The sequence below is a fragment of the Ambystoma mexicanum genome, chromosome 4q, assembly GCF_040938575.1.
Source record: "Ambystoma mexicanum isolate Mex_15411 chromosome 4q, UKY_AmexF1_1, whole genome shotgun sequence".
In the NCBI taxonomy this organism is placed as follows: domain Eukaryota; kingdom Metazoa; phylum Chordata; class Amphibia; order Caudata; family Ambystomatidae; genus Ambystoma; species Ambystoma mexicanum.
In genome coordinates, this window is record NC_090928.1 from 1,299,802,311 (window position 1) to 1,299,815,918 (window position 13,608).

A 13,608-nucleotide genomic window follows, 5' to 3' on the forward strand; every position below is an offset into this window, starting at 1 on the left:
AGAGAACACTAACACGCTAAGGAGGAATGGAAAGCCTTTCATATTGAGGGATGGGATTACGAGAAGGCACAATAAGAATTGCATACAGATACATAACCAACGCAGTAGAAATAGAACACACAAGTAACAGAAGGAGACATAACACATACCTAGGGGGGAAATAATAGACAAATAGAGTAGATAACAAGCAAAGAAGAAGAAGGAAACAGAGATTCGTAATGGCCACGTAATGTGAAGCTAGAAACGTATAGTCGAAAAATGCACTTGCAGAAACAGCTCATCACAAATAGCCAGAAACTAGACCTCAAGTCCAGGGCAGCTTCATAGGCCATTGAGAATTAATAGGCATCAGAAATACATGGATTACCCCACGAAAGTAAAATACACCCAGTTTAGGTTCATCTTAGAAAGACACACATACAAGGTCAGTGGCCTAACAAGACAGGGTGTAGAGCTGCACTGCGATTGGTCAGGACAGAGAGTCGCAGCTCATTTCCAGGCCTCAAACAGGAAGCAATGATGCTATCAAATGTTGCAACTTCAAGCAGTTCCTATGAAGGAAGATGTATAAGCTGCACAGGGATTGGCTACAGCAGGAGGCGCAACAAGTTCCCAAGCATCGAACAAGTGAAACATATAACAAATAATATGCCTACCCATTGCTTTAAGAACTAACAAGACGAAGGCCACAGGTCTGTGAGAATGAGGTAATGTGCAGAAGGGTGCACAATACGAAGACGTTCAGGCGACAGACACACACACTGCCCGTGTAGGAAAACATCCGCCTAGGAGTGGAATCACAAATACAGAGCAACATGAGCATTAAAAGGTCAAGAGAAAAAAGAGATAAGTGTTGAGGATCATAGAAGCAAGGAGTTCCTTAAGTGACATTGGGAATGGAATAAGGGATACATGAAATATCCGTAATGTCCGGACACCCATTAAATTATATTTGTTCACAGGCATTAAGACCTCTTACGCCCACCCACACAAATACCCAGTGCAGATTTGCACATGGTCCCGAAGGAAAGGGCCAAGAAGCACGCCTCATGTTCCAACAAGAAGTCGCAATATTAACTGTCAGTTGTACAGTCGCAAGAGTGAGACTGCTAAGTTGGTGCCAACCTTTGGGTCCCGTGAGAAAGGAGGTGAAGTATTATTTTGTTGCCACACTTTACACCTCACAAAGTGATTGGTCAATTGTGGTGGAAGCAACCCACCCAGAAACACTTGAGACGGAGCAACCAATGATTAACTGAGTTGAATGTTGCCACATCTTAACCTGTCTACTGTCCAATCAGGTTTGGAGAAATTAGATGTCTCCATTATTATATCATTGGGCCTCATTACGACCCAGGCGGTAAGGGGTTTACGGCGGCGTAAACAGCGCCGACCCTTACCGCCTGATTCCGAGGTCCCTTAGCGCCATGGAGGATTTAACACCTGCTTTGGCGCTAAGGGACCTTGTTGTTAATTACGCCACCGTAATTTACGGTGGCGTAATTAACGCCTTCCCCACTCCCATTATGCCCTATGGGGCAAAATGGGAATGGGGAAGGGTAAATGGGAAAATGGGGATTTACCGCCCCACTCACCTCGGAATGGGGCGGTAAGTCCGCCAACCACCATGGCGTAAACGTAGTCTACGCCATGGTGGTAAAGGTACGACCCAGGCGGTAACTTACCGCCTGGGTCGTAATTAGGCCCATTGTCAAGAGGAAGTCATTAACATGGCCACGAGGGATAGGATACGCCAACAGGGCTAGGTATTTTATAGATTCACCAATAGCGCAGCAAAGGCTGTCCAATCAGAGAATGTGAATTTACATGCATCTTTAAACATTGTTAAAGCTGTGATGTCACACACTTCTATAAAATCCGCCATTTAATGAGGACACGTTGAATGATTTTTTTAATAGTTCCAGGCCTATGGTGCGTGTAATACATTTTTGTTTTTCTTGCATTTTGAGCACTTTATTGGCTCATTGGATAATATTTTTATATGATTTGGGTTTTTGGGCCAACCTTACAATGTAAAGTGCTGACCTATCACAAGAACAATGGAGCGCTGTATTGAGTGTGAGTAGCCAGGCTGGCAGTTTCCAATCATAGTGCAGTACTGCAAGTTGCGGTCTGTGCTTCTCTATGTGTGTCTGCCGGGATTAGTCTTTGGTCAGGTGTTATGAAAAAGCCATATGTTGAGAGATTTACGAACTTGGAGTATTGTGGCAGTATTCCAAGCTGATATTGAGATCAAGAGTCACAGGGTGTGTGCGTGACAGGAGACTGATGGTTTGAGGGTCCTTCTTTGCAGGCGAGTAGTGATTCAAGCCGGTTGGTCGGCTTGCTGTCCGAGGGGCTGCAGCCACCAGACTTGTAGAGATGAGCTGCCAGGTACGCTGGTGTGCTACTAATGACTGCTGTGGTAAGGATACATGCAGTTTGGAACTGTATCCCGGCATGGAGAGGAAGCCAGCGTAGTTTGAGTAGGATGGGGGTGAATCAATGACATGTTTGTGCACCCGTAATAAGATGTGCTGCAGCGCGGTAGACTACTTTTAGGGGAGCCGAGTGACCAGCTGGTAGCCCAGTGAGGAAGGCATTGCCCCCATCAATGTGCGAGACCACAAGGGCCTGTACTGCAGTCCAGAATTCCTGTGGAGGTATGAAAGGCTTCATTTTGTGAAGGCTGAAGATTTGGAACCAGGCCATTTAAGCCTTTGTGGCTGTGCGTTTCTGGAAGGACTAGCTGTTGTGGTGAAGCCTAAGGATTTTGCTGAGTCTGCGAGTTGTGGATCAAATGCTTCTAGATGCAGATCACACAGCCATTGTTGGACAAGTTGTTGTTTAGGAGGGATGCCGATGAGGACAAATTCAGTCTTCGATGGGTCAATTGTGATATAAGTCGACATCCAGGACTGGATGATGGCTTGGTCATCGCGGAGATGACATATATCCTGTGCTCTTTTTACTCTCATGCATAGCTGAACATCGTCTTTGTATAGATGGATGGCTATATTGGGATCTTTGAGGAGAGTGTCCAGAGGCTCCATGTAAAGGTTAAAAAGGATTGGTGAGAGGATGGAGCCTTGGGAGATTCTGCAGGAGACTGGGAGTTACTAAAAGGCGCTGGTCACAAATGGTAAGGGAACGTAGTGGTCAAACTAGTATGGGTAAATAGAACAAGCCAGGCAACTTGAGGTCAAATAAGTTATTAACAGTTTCTTGTGCGCCATTTGCAAAAAATAGAGAATTGTGGGGGAATTCCAAATAGATACGGGAATTGAGTTCCACAGACTGCGTCGTTATTTTAGATCAGGTGAGACACAGCGGTGCTTTACTTGGGAGCAGGTTATCGAAGTATAGCCATTTATAGTGACCTGGAAAACCTTTCAACAACAAAATGCTAGAAAGTTGAAAACCCTAATAGTTGGAAACCTTATCGTTAGCTCAGCAGTTGACAGACGTTGAGCCTTTCAGCGCCTGTGTGTCATTGTGAGATTGTACACATTGAAACCATGCAGAAGCAAACCAGATCGTAGCCCACCTACTAACCCTACTGCTTACTCCTCCAGGCCCAAAAGGCCAGGTTCTATAGACCGGCAAGCTGGGAGGACCCATGGGCACCTTTAAATGGGGTGGGTTTTGAACAGTGGCTCCCCTGCGAGCAAAGCCCTGGGACGGATGGCTGGAAGTTCTAGGGACCTAGTAGTACATTTTGGGGTTTTGTTATAGTGGTGTGTGAGGCAGGACTCTTCCTGCGCTGAGGCTGCGCTCGTCTGGGAGCTAACGTGAAAACAAACGATGCATGAATAAGCCAAACGTGCTAGGAAAATCATACCAGATTCTATCATGTATTGTTCGATATTCATACTGAATTGGACAGATATTTTCCAAAACTTAAACTATTGGATCCAAAACATTTGCAATAATTCATTTTCCAAGAAATGCCCTCTCAGGTACCTGCACCACGATATTCCCCCCCAAAAAAAGGATAATCCAATCTAAGAGGGAACATTTCTAACAGGAAACTGCTGGCCCAGAATCACGAATGCGGGTTATGGCCGTACTAGTGGTCTGCAGTCTTAAAATAAATGCATCTGGGGCCATCCAAGCCTTAACACAGTCTCCCTTATTTCCGGGTGTTCTTATTTGATGCATTATCACACTTGAACAGATAACGAAAAACAGCTTGGTTTCCTTTTCACACAATAGCTTTTGTTGTGTCTTCAAATTATAAAAGTACATTTACAAAACCAGAGCCCATGTTACTTTTCCATAGAACTGCAAAGTGGGATTCAAGATGGGGGTTATAATGCCATCCTTCACCTTCTGTTTCTCTCCGGCTCTACCAGATATGTCGTCAGGCCTAGTACAGTAGTCGCCCATTTCCTTCCCACTCTCACCCTCCCATCCTTATGTATGTCTTAGCTCTTGCACTATCTGAAATGTTGTCAGCCTGAGTACGATAGTTAATTTCACATCCTTACTGTTCATGGACTGTAAGAATGTCATTGTATTTTCCCTTGCTCCCTCCCTTGCCTTGAAGCACTTTGTAACAAATTGTGTATAGGCTCTAAATAAATAAACTATCATATCATAATGCTCTTTAGACTAACATATTTCTATCAGTTTTACAGCTCCTTATTATGATGCATGCACTTTTTCAAGTCATCTAAATAAACCACGGTAGTGTTGAAAGCAAACATGGGGGTGAGCAGAGGGCAAGCCCGTGATGATGTGCCAAGTACCTGTGAAGAGAGTTTGCTTGCCCTGGTCCTGTGCTGACATTGCTAACATTTGATGACCTGTGAAAATTCTCTCACTGCCCTGTGACCTCAGAGGTGGAAGCTCTGCTACTGCAGAACTATAAGTGAATGCTGCAGTAGAGGTGCTTTGCCTGGTGTGGCCCCAGAGGTGAATGCTCTGCTACTGCAGCACAGGCGCTTTCCCTGGTGTGGCCCCTGCTTCTGTAGCACTAAAAGGCAACCCTGCAGTAGAGGCGCTTTGCCTGGTGTGCCCCAGAGGTGGAGGCTCAGCTTCTGCAGCACTATAAGGCAATCCTGCAGTAGAGGCACTGTGCCCGGTGTGACCCCAGATGCAGAGGCTCTTGTAGCAAATAATGAGGCGATGGCTTGATGGATTTAGCAGAGTTGGGAGTTAATCTGTGGGCTGCCACAGCCTCCTTGACTGTTATGAGGGGATCCATACCTGAAGCGGTTGCTAGCTGGATGGCTCCCTTGATTAACCCATGTTCACCCTCTCCACTAGTCCATTAGCTTGGGCATGGTACAGTGCAGCCTTTCTCTGTTTTATGTCATGTTTGTGCAGGAATTACCCCATATCCCTTGACACTAACTGTACTCCATTGTCCGTGACTAAATCTTTGGGGAGACCTTCCCTCTGAAATATGGATGTAAGGACTTCTATGACAGTAGCCGTTGTAATGTTGGGGACGAATTCTGCATCTATCCATTTCAACAGGTAGTCTACCAGTACTATGCCATACCGATGCTCGGGAGCCATAGCCTCCAGTGGTCTTTTGAAATCTAACCCCACTTTGTGCACACTGCTTCTGGGATCTCTGTGGGAATCATCAGGGTTTGTCTGATGTTCAAGCGTTTGTCACTGTTTAGACACTCATGGCATCTCTCAATCATTGAGCGAATTTCCTGATCCATGGCAGGCCACCAGTACGCCTCCCTCACTCTTTGCAGTGTCATGGTGTTTCCTAAATGCACCGAGTGGGCTCTGCACAGGATTACTTTTCTCATCTCTACCGGTGGTATCACTTGATCACCCTTAACAATCAACCCATCCACCTCTGAAATTTCTTACGCCACTTTCCAATACGGCCTCATGCCTTCTGGTATGGCTCTTTCCTATGGCCATCCGTTCCTAACCCACTCTCTGAGTCTCACCATAGTGGTGTCTTTACTGTCCTCTTCATTCCTATGTCCTTTGCTTAATTCTAGGAATTCTGGGCTCCTGTGGTCTTGGATTGACGCCACAATGCATTCATCTTGCAGGAAGGTGGTGGCCTTTTCTTTGTCCCCAGGTAACCATGACATGCAGTCCGCCTCGGCATTTCTCCACACGGCTATGTGGTTAATTTGAAAAGTGTATTCCTGAAGTTTGTCTGCGATGCGTGCCAACCGGGGTGTAGACAGTTTTGTCCCTCCTGGACTGAGCATATGAATAAGGGGCTTATGGTCGGTGACTAGTTTGAACTTGGTGCCCCATACAGAAGTCCTGAAATGTTCAACAGCCCATGCGCAGGATAGAATCTCTTTCTCCACTGTGGAGTAATTCTTCTCAGCCACGGACAGGGCTTTAGAGGCGAATGCCACAACGTATTCAGTGTCCCCCTTCTTCTAGATGAGTATGGCGCCTAGCCCACACGCACTGGCCTCTGTGGTGATGACTGTATCCCATTCTGGATTGAACGGCTGTAGGCAAGGCGCTTCCACTATTCGTCCTTTTATATTCTCTAGGGCCTCCTTCTGGGCCTCCAGCCATTTGAACTCTGTGCCTTTTTTTTTGTAAGTTTGTCAGCGGCGTTGTGATTTATCAAACATTGGGGATGAATTTGGCATAACATTCTGCGAATCCCAGAAACGACCTCGCTTCTTCCTTGTTTGTTGGTTCCGGAGCTTTGACAATGGCTTGCACCAGGTTTTGTTTGGGGCTTATACCCTTGGAAGAAATCTTGCACCCCAAATATTCAACTTCTCGTGCCCTTAAGACTCACTTTTCGTATCTCAACTGGACTCTGGCATCCTGTCGTTTGGTGAGGACTTTCTTGAGAATTACATCATGCGTGTGTTCGTCCGCTGCGTAGACTAGTATGTCGTCCTAGAAGTAGGACACTTTTCCTATGTCACGTAGTAATAAGTCCATCATGCGCTGAAATGCCGGAGCTACGGACGACAACCCGAAAGGTATTTTAGTGAACTGGTAGGTACCAAACGGGGTGATAAACGCTGTGAGTGGCTTGGATTCTTTGTGCAGGTGGATTTGATGATATGCATCCCTCATATTCAGCTTGGAGAACACTCCGGCTTCCGTCATCATGAGGAGTTCACTAATGCTCGGGAGGGGGTAGCTATCTGAAATGACCTCGAGGTTAAGGCTACGAAGATCAATGCATACCCTCTAGTCTTGCAAGTTTTGTTTTTTTGATAAGGACGATGGGGTTCAACCACTCTGAGGCTTCTACCTCTTCAATGGTGCCCTCCTTCGCCATTTTGTTGAGCTGGGTCCTGTGTATGTTTCTGGTTGTCGCTGTTACAGGCCTTACGTTATGCTTGATGGGGACCGTGTTTGCTTTGAGTAATATCTTGTGTACAAAGTTCTTGATTTTCCCTGGCCCTTTCGAAAACAGCTTAGGGAAGTCCTCTTTAACTACCGGTGCTCCTCTTGTACAGACTATTAACACTTGATCTTCCGAGCTGGGATCCAAGTTGATCTTGAGCTTTGCTTGGTCGTCCCATCCTAGGACTGCTGGGCCTTCCCGGGTGAAGCATATTCTTGTGGTGGTCTCTCTCCCCTTGAACTCCACCTTCCCTTTGATGTATCCTAATAGGTCAACTGACGCACCTCCAAATACTGTGGGCTTGTGGCGTGTGCTGAGGATTTCAACCGTTTCAGTGCCCATCATTTCTTTGTATGTATGCAGGGGCAGTATGGTCAAACCGGAACCCGAATCTGCCATGACTCATCTCCATGCCGTTCACTCTGATGGCACAGTGGGGCTTTTCCCTCCTGGCTCGTGTGCTGTTTACCATTAACACTGTCGGTCTTCCTTCTTCTTCAGACGAAGAGTCTCCCTCTGCGTTGTGTTCCGCATTAATGTTCATAACTTTTCTATTACGCCACCTACATATCAATGAGTAATGTCGATTGTTCCTGCACACTGAGCACTCCTTGTCTCTTGCTGGACATTCCTTGTCGTTGGCCAAGTGTTTGGTGCTGGTACACCTGTGACACTTCAGTGGTTCTTTCTTTCCCCACTTCCCTTCTCTAGCGTCAGTTACTAGTTACTTTTTTTATTTTATTTTTATTACAAGTGGATGAGAAAAAACAAACATCAATTTACAATTTCTAAAAAAAATCATTACAGAATGGTTGAAGCAGAGAAGAGATCCAAAGTCAGGAGAAGCTGTAGATAAGGGAAGCATGAGCAAGTTCAAAGCAAGTTCAAAGACACACTCAGCCCTCCTGGTGAGTGGTCCATCCCAACGCCCAACCTCGCATTTCACCCCTTGTGCTTGTGCTTAGAGATGGGTCCGTTCTGCCCAGACTGCGAATCTGTGTGAGGAAAGATTTGATCTAAAATTTTGGTGGCTGCTATTGTCCAAGAGGGTCTCAAGCCTCCTATTAGGCGATCCCACCAGAGTGCTTCGTCGACCAGGTACGGCGATCTATATTTGTCTGTTCCTGGACACAATAGAAGAAGATGCCGTACTGTTTCAATTTGTTGGGTGCCAGTACAAAAGCGGCAGATATTAGTTGAAGAAAGGCCTCTTATATGCAGGATTTCATTCGTAGGGAGCAAATTGAGCCTAGCACGGAGTAGAGTATTCCGGGTTTTTCTGCTTAGATGTTTTATCAAAAATGGTTGGATTGTATTTAATTTTCTGCATGTTGGAGGTAGGTTGCTAGTCAGCTTATACTCAGAGGCTTTGTCGAGTGTATTTATCCAATCCATTTCTTCCATCCGAGTTTTGGTTTTTGTTGGATTACCCAAAAGTTCTTCCATAGAGCTGCCACAGATTTCAAGCTGTGCTATGCACATTGCCTCCACTTTTGGACAGAAGTATACTTGTACCTAGATTCATCTCCGCCTGCACCAATGAAAAGATTGTCGGGGAAGAAGGATCTTTGATCTTCCTGTATAACATAACAGAAGCCCTAGTTACTATTGACTCCAGAGATGAAAGAGACAGTTCACGTTTTATCAAAGCTAGTGGAGTGGAAGGAGGTAGATTCAACACAGAACGCCAAAAAAGGCTCTCCAGTTTGGAACACAGTGTGATAGGTAAAGATGGCATAGTGTCCGCTCCATAGGTAACCGTTGGGATAACTTAACTTTGCCCCGATAGAATTTAAGTAAGGGCATCAATGAGAAGCGCCCATATTTTTTGTCCAGTATTTTCGCTTGTGAGATGAGGGTTTTCATTTTTTCCAAGAGGTGGTGTTGCATCGCTAAGTCTTTAGCTGTCGAGTCAATGAGAACCCCCAAATATTTGAATTTTGCTACTTGTTCAAGTTTGTTTCCCGCCAAGAACCATGAATTGATCTTCTTCCTCTTATTGTTTTTTTCGAACACCATGATCTTTGTTTTTTGTTTGTTCACTTCCAGGTCATTGGCAGCTGTATATGTGGTCAGTGCAGTTAGCTGGCGTTGTAGGCCAATTGGGTTCTGGTCGAGTTGAATAAGGTCGTCCGCGTACAAGAGTCTTGGGATCTTCTCCTTGCCTAATTGTGGGGAAAATGCTCGTGTTGTAGTTGATGTTTCTTTGTAATCGCCAAAGTATGAAAGAAAAAGAGCCGGAGCTAGAGGGCAACCTTGTTTGACCCCTCTGCTAGTTGTTATGGCTGATGAAAGCAGACCACTAGTATTCAAACGCACCTGCACCGTTGTAGCAGCATGTAGAGCTTTGATGGGATTCAAGATCTCCTGTGGACAGTTCCAGTTGTTGAGTTTTTCCCAAAGTTTCCTTCGATTGACTAAGTCAAAGGCCTGGGAGAGGTCTATGAATGCCAAGTACAAGTTCTGATTTGATTCTCGGGCTTTTGCTTTTAATAGGCTGAGAATAAAGATGTTGATGTTGGTTCCTACTTTTTTTTTTAACCCGGATTGAAGAGGGTCGTTACATGGTGCGCTTTTCGCCCAATGGTTGAAGTTTCTCCTTCTTATTCCTAAAGGTGATAGCTTGGACTTCCGATGGGCTGGAGCTTCCTGCGTATTCTTTCCACCGCCCTGCTGTCTCTTCTACTGCTATCGCAATCTCAATGGCCTTTTCTAGTTGGAGTTCCTTCTCCGAAATAAATGTGTCCTGCACTTTTCTGCTGTTGGTGTGGACAGTCAGCATGTCGGTGATTAATTCTTCTGCATTACTTCCAAAGTTGCACAGTGCAGCTAGTTCGCACAGATTGGTCACGTAGTCATCCACAGGTTCAGATGCCTCGTTTGCGAATGTAGAAACGTATCCTATGCAGTACCGTATTTTCTTTGCTGACAAAGCTCTTAATTATTCTCCTGACGCTTCCTTACATACGTTGTCATTTTCATCGCTCACCACCTCAGGCGTAAGGACTGCAAACAATCTCTGGCCTTCCACTCCCAGCGCATTCAATAACATGGCTCTGCGCCTCACCGCTGTGTACCCTGCACGTCCTAATGCTTCCAGGTAAGTAGTGAACAGGGGATGCCATTGTGGCCATGGAATTGTAGGCGTGCCAGGCGTTTGTAGAAATGGCCGGGAGCAGCGTCGCTCCTTGCATGATACTGCGCCGGTTCAAGTCCTGCTCCTCGTTGCCAAATATGTAGTAAATGAGGAGATGGCTTGATGGATTCAGCACCTTTATTGCTGCAGTAACATTCGCAGTTCAAACAATTCACTATAGTGAAGTATAAGTCCATGAGCTGCAGGCCATGAACAGTGCAAGGTGGTGTACGAGTTAAGGTCCCAATAAGTCTGTGGATTGAACTCCTGTGAGGAGTGCCAGGAGCACGACCTGCTCCGTATCAATTGCGCCATCCTACCTATATCTTTCTGGCGCGCCTTACCGTCTCTCTCGGGTTGCCGCCTGAAGTCTCACGAGACGACGCGGCAGCGCGTCTTGCGAGATCCCAACAGCACCACTTCTGTAGCACAATAAGACAATCCTGCAGTAGAGGCACTTTGCCTGGTGAGGCCCAGAAGTGGAGGCTCTGCTTCTGTAGCACTATAAGGCATCCTGCCGTAGAGGCACTTTGTCTGGTGTGGTCCCAGAGGTGGATGCTCTGCTTCTGTAGCACTATGAGGCAATCCTGCAGTAGAGGCGCTTTGCCTGTTGTGACCCTAGAGGTGGAGGCTCTGCTTCTATAGCAATATAAGGCAATCCTGCAGTAGAGGTACTTTGTCTGGTGTGGCCCCAGAGGTGGATGCTCTGCTTCTGTAGCACTATGAGGCAATCCTGCAGTAGAGGCGCTTTGCCTGGTGTGGCCCCAGAGGTGGAGGCTCTGCTTCTGTACCACTATAAGGTAATCCTGCAGTAGAGGCGCTTTGCCTGGTGTGGCCCCAGAGGCGAAGGTTCTGCTTCTGTACCACTATAAGGTAATCCTGCAGTAGAGGCACTTTGCCTGGTGTGGCCCCAGAAGCGAAGGCTCTGCTTCTGTAGCACTATAAGGCAATCTGCAGTAGAGGCGCTTTGCCTGGTGTGGCCCCAGAGGTGGAGGCTCTGCTTCTGTACCACTATAAGGCACTGCTGCAGTAGACGCACTTTGCCTGGTGTGGCCCCAGAGGCGGAGGCTCTACTTCTGTAGCACTATAAAGCAATCCTGCAGTAGAGGTGCTTTGCCTGGTGTGGCCCCAGAAGCGAAGGCTCTGCTTCTGTAGCACTATAAGGCAATCTGCAGTAGAGGCGCTTTGCCTGGTGTGGCCCCAGAGGTGGAGGCTCTACTTCTGTACCACTATAAGGCACTGCTGCAGTAGACACACTTTGCCTGGTGTGGCCCCAGAGGCGGAGGCTCTGCTTCAGTAGCACTATAAAGCAATCCTGCAGTAGAGGCGCTTTGCCTGGTGTGGCCCCAGAGGTGAAGGCTCTGCTTCTGTAGCACTATAAGGCACTGCTGCAGTAAAGGCGCTTTGCCTGGTGTGGCCCCTGTGCAGCTCACTTTATGGATTTAAAATAATAATTGAAGATGAGAAAAAATAATCCTGGTCTGTAACTTTTGAATTAAAAGCATATTGCCAATTTGGAGAAAATTAACAAACATATCCTCCCCTAAAATAAGGGCATTGATGGAACTGCTCCTGGAGCAGCACGTGGCTGCACTTTGCAGAATCGTCTCTTTCTTGCACTTTATTCCACAGGCAGGTGGTTGCAAAGACCCAACACACTCAGCACGTCTCCCATGCACAGCTGGGAGCCCCCAGCCTTGGGCTCCCGACACTTACCCCCACGGTGTGCTCCTGGGCATGCCATGTCACCTCCCTCAGGCAGGTTCTAGAGGCGCCTGGAGGGGATTCAGAGGTGCACTGGGCGCTACACAGCCCCACTCCTGAGATAACAACAGAGGGCAGCCACGTCCTGTCACTCCAGAGAGAGGGGGCGGGGCCTCTGGCGACTTCCTATCACGTGACTTCCCGTGATCCCTTGCCGCATTAATGGCGCGTTACGTGACGTCACCGCGTATACAGTTCAGGTCCTCTGCTGTTCTTTTGCCTCCGGGGCGGCTCTAAGGTTGTGGCGATGGGGTTGCATATTATTTCCATAGGGGGTCGGGGGGGGGGGAGAACACGGTCCCTTCCGCCCCGGATTCTCTTCCGGCGGAGCAGACCTCCCCACCGGACCCTCCTGCAGGCACATGCTGTGAGGCCACGTGCCCCTCGGCCCCCTCTTCCCGCTCTCAGTCCCGACAGCCAGCGGCTCCCGGGACCTGGGCTAGAAACGGAAGCGCCCATGTAGCCCAAGCGGGTCAGGGGAACACGCCCAATCATAGCCCAACCGGCTCCCCCTCCTGCAGGGCCAGGCAGAGGAGTTATCACCCCCCCTCGCCCTCCTCCTCCCCCCCCCCCCCAATGCCAAAGCCAAAAAGAGCGGCTCTAATGGCACCATTGCACTGCGGGAGCCATTTACCATTCCAGACCCGCAAAAAGAATGCAGTCACCTTTATATATTCCTTTATACTTTCAGATATCTGCCAGGTTATACATTGATTTATGATCTTCTCGCATCACGCCTTTAAAAGAAACTGAAACATAAACATGAACACACATTTCTAGCAACTAGAACTGAGAAAGCATTTAACCTGGCGCTTCAGGCTGAAGTAAAGGGATGGGATCAGGGAGCAACCTGCCTCACCCTCCATACTTGCCAACATCATGTGGCCAAAAAGATGTAGGACTTTTCAAGTTTCAAAAATAATACTTTGCATAACAATGACATCACAGGAAAATACAAAACATACGTTGTTGGCAAAACTGGAGCAATATGAAATACACAACCCATCAAACAGCACAACATGGAAACATGTTCAAATGTTAAAAATGTATAATTCTGGATGGTAAGTTAACAAATTCAATTACCTAACTTCACAGAAGGTAATTACACAGAGATGATGGGCAACGTTTGCCACTGCTCTGTAGCAGCAGCCTGGGCAGTACATATTTATTTGTGCAGTGCAGGATGAATGACTGAACAACATGGAGACTGATACCCTCCTCAGTCTGGTATGCAGATGCTGTGTGATGGTAGTAGGCTCTGCCGCTTGCCTTCACTGGTGGTTCACCTAAGGCCTGACCCGGCCAGAATGCAGGGCAGAGTCATGTGACTGTCGGGTAACTGGATTGGTTTGAGCCCATCACTCAAAGTAATCACTTACCCGCCCACTGCACA

At 47.2% G+C, this 13,608-nt stretch overlaps 1 protein-coding gene across 8 annotated transcripts in view; it reads right to left on the minus strand.

Annotated features, from left to right (window-relative positions):
- LOC138468398 (zinc finger protein 84-like) overlaps positions 1-12,611 on the minus strand; it is a 296,278-nt gene extending 283,667 nt beyond the window's left edge. For all 8 annotated transcript variants that reach the window (XR_011268258.1, XR_011268256.1, XR_011268257.1 and 5 more), the window contains exon 1: positions 12,168-12,611. The gene's annotated coding sequence lies outside the window, so the exon portion shown is untranslated. The remainder of the gene's footprint in view (positions 1-12,167) is intronic.
- Between the last annotated feature and the right edge of the window lie 997 nt (positions 12,612-13,608).